Source organism: Leguminivora glycinivorella, chromosome 1, assembly GCF_023078275.1.
Source record: "Leguminivora glycinivorella isolate SPB_JAAS2020 chromosome 1, LegGlyc_1.1, whole genome shotgun sequence".
Taxonomy (NCBI): Eukaryota; Metazoa; Arthropoda; class Insecta; order Lepidoptera; family Tortricidae; genus Leguminivora; species Leguminivora glycinivorella.
The window spans coordinates 9724628-9728081 of record NC_062971.1 but is presented as its reverse complement, the minus strand read 5'-3'; the positions used below and the strand labels follow the sequence as shown (position 1 = coordinate 9728081).

The 3454-nt window shown below is 36.3% G+C and overlaps 1 long non-coding RNA gene across 1 annotated transcript; it reads right to left on the bottom strand.

The window, feature by feature from the left end:
* Positions 1-1439: 1439 nt before the first annotated feature.
* LOC125226293 lies at positions 1440-3117 on the bottom strand. Its single transcript, XR_007177065.1, has 2 exons — positions 2253-3117; positions 1440-2172 (listed from the first exon to the last, which is right to left on the bottom strand). It is a non-coding gene; the product is annotated as an uncharacterized LOC125226293 (long non-coding RNA).
* Between the last annotated feature and the right edge of the window lie 337 nt (positions 3118-3454).

Here is a 3454-nt window from a genome sequence, read left to right as displayed (position 1 = left end):
TGTAAAAGAAGATGATCCAAATCTGGAATATCAAACTCTTCCCTTAAAGCGGATACTACCTCCCGATAGGACAACAAGTCTGTACGCTGAGATCGAAACCATGACAACGCCGGTCCCTCAAGAATCTCGGGGAAACCCCTATAAATTCGGTTCTCGGAAATCCTACGAGCAACGCGTAGTTCCTCCAACCGCGACAAAAAAGAGCGAACGCAAGTATCGCCTTTGAATTTCAAGTTCAAGGAATTTATATTAAAAGTCTTTTCCGGTTTGTATACCACTTCTCGGACAATTCGGTCACCTACAGCAGACGCAGGATCTTCTCCGCCAGATTCAGAAGAGGCCGACGAGTCATCTCCCAGCAACTGTTCCATAATAGTAGATACTGTTCCTTTCAGTAGCTGAACTTCCTCAAGATTTTGATCCAACCGAGAGAGACGACATATTAAGTACTTGCAACGCGAAAGTAACCTATCCTTAGCGACTGCCGAAATATCATCAGATACTTCGCGTTCAATTTCCTGAATCTTATCCTGACACAGCTTGATTTCTCCCACTGGATCGTTGACGACAAGGTCTTGAAATTTCAAACTACCCTTTCGAGCAAGCTCGACTGTTTCTTTTAACGCCTGACACAAACTGGTCCTTCTGGAAACTGGATTTACTGGAAGCCTACGAATCGCCAACTCGTGTGTGATTTCATCTTTGTGTAAATGCGTTATTTTGCAACCTGCTTTTATGAAATCCATTTTGTTTTTAAAGTATGGTATACTTTTATCGAAATGTCCGAATTAAGAAAAGATTTCCAAAATTATTTTGTATGATATACAACCTCTATATATAAGGAGTTACACTTCTAATTGTTTAAGTTTATAAGCTTAAAAATTTTTTTTTTAAGTTTTATGACAAGTAACACAGAATATTTTAAGTTTCTAAGCTTAAATTTGTCAATAATAATAATTGTAAATAGCCAACAAATGTTCGCCAATACAGCAGATAATACAACTTATATTAAATTAAAGTACAGCCAGATATTCGCCTTCACTAATACTAAAGTAATAAATTCTATTATTTTTTCCAATTGCGATATTCTCCCTAAGGCTCAACGTTGGGAACGCCACTTATAATGTTCGGCACCACAGAGGGGTCCCTAGAAACATGTAACAGTGTCTTTCACCTATGCACATAGGTTGGGGTAAGTTCGGATAATAACTTTATTTCTATGTGGATAAGTTCGGACACCCGTTTTATTTATGCCTCAGCTAATTTAAAGAACTCGAGCAGGGTCATGGGATATCGTTCGCCTGGGAGCAAAGAATGAGGTAGGTATTTATATTGAAACTTGTTGACGAAAGTACTAAAGAACAAATTTAAGTTTTTAGAGCGCCCCTTTCCTCACTCTTTTAGCTAACGAATGATCGCAATTGAAAGAAACAACTATAACTAATTTAATTAATTTATTGTAAGAACAACCTTCACTAAGTTCTTATTTTCTATCACCATCGTACAGTCTAACGGAGGTGGAAGTATTTAATTTAAGTTTTATTACAGGAAATATATATATTTATATCGCTCCACAAAATTATATTGGTCTTATTCCTGGATGGATATCCTTAATTAAAAATGCTATGTTATAAATGTAAAATATCCTAGGTATTAATCCGTTTCACAAACTTGGGCGGTTTCTCTCACGAGTAGTTTTGGCAGCAAACTGCTAACTCCAGTTCAGGACATAATACCAGGATAGTAGCAGGATAGTATGTGGAACATATACCCGGATAAAAACACCCTGGTGGACAAACAAAATAACCAGGTGAGATAATTTTGGAAATCGGTAACTTGTTGTTTTAATTAATTCTATATTTTTAATCGCGGGGTTGCTTTTAGGGGTTTTTGGTGTAACAGAGATAAAACCACTTACCAGAAAGGCTGGGTGTTTTCCTTATTTTCCTCTGGATGTCACCGTCACGTTCTCACGTGGCAGCGATGGGAAGATTGAAGGCTGGAAAGGTAATACAAAATAATAAGAAACGGTGTTCTGGACAAAGAACATGAAGGAATAACCTCCGAGCAACACTTGTTTTATTACCAAAACTCACCGAAATAAACTGGCTGTTTACTTTTCTTTGTAAGGGCGGCTTACATTTTTAGGTTAATCGAGTTTAACGGGCTCGGCTAAAAGAACAAAATATTAATTAATACGTGAAGACCACACAATAAAGAAAACAAAGCACTCTTTGAACACTAAAACATACCCCGGAATGAATAGATTGCCTGGGATATTAACTATCTCAAAATTTCACATGCTGTCAGCTACGATTCACTTCAGGCAATGACAATATTTCAATGGTGGCCCGAGACCTTAGCCACGTATCCACCAAAGAAAAGGAAATATTAGATTGTGAAAACTTTCACCAAAAATTAAGACAAATAACAACATACCCCTCATTTTAAAATTCTAAGTATTTTTGTATGGAAAGAAGAAATTAACTTACATTAAACGAATCTTCAACCCCGTAATGCAAATAGTCACCTTTGCTAATGACCATATCATAGACAAATGAGAACACGACTAACGCCGCAGAAGAAAAACAAAACCAAACTATTAGCTAAATTTTATTGCAAACCAATATCCTAGAATTACTTTACATGTTATAATGTTAATTTATCTTAATGAAAATGAAATCAGATTTTCTCCGACAAGAAAAAAAAACTTTCATTGAACGGGTATTTATGTGACTCAAATCTTCCCCAACCAGTTTATAAACGTCAAACTGTCAGAAGTGACAGAACACATCTAACCCACGCAGGGTCTCCAAAACAAAGTGAATTTATTACGAAAAGTGAGTGAATACTAAACCAAATGAGATTAAAACTGTGTGGTGTAATACAAGGGAAGTACAGCTTAAAATTGCAGGGCCATATGGCTACGAAATATGTGTAAAATAGCAAACTAGTGCATCAGTTCCGGCATCAGAATTTTACCGGTATGTTTTTATACTTTAAACTCCATTCTAGGGCTCAGTGTTGTGAATTTATACTGCATTACGTTTTCCATTTATCCATCCATCTACTTGCAGCTTAATACGTTAGAAACTATGGAGATGCGTAACCTCTGAAGTGTTAGTGATTATTTTTAATCTAACCTCGAATATAATTCCATATTATAATGCAAGTGAATCGTTAATTGCATTAAATTACATTTAATTGAAAGTTTTCTTGTTACTTAATTGTTTTCATACCTTTTCACTAAACGACCGAGCGAACACCGGAGTTATTGTTTACTTTCATAATGTTTTCACGTCACTTTTTCAGGCGACTTATTTTGATGATCTGCACACACACACTTTAATATTTCAGTTCCTAATAACCCACAACTGGATCAAGGTCATTGCGTCGTGCAACGGATTCTACTAGTTCGCAAGGTTTCGGATTTAGGTGCATTCCCTTCATCCCT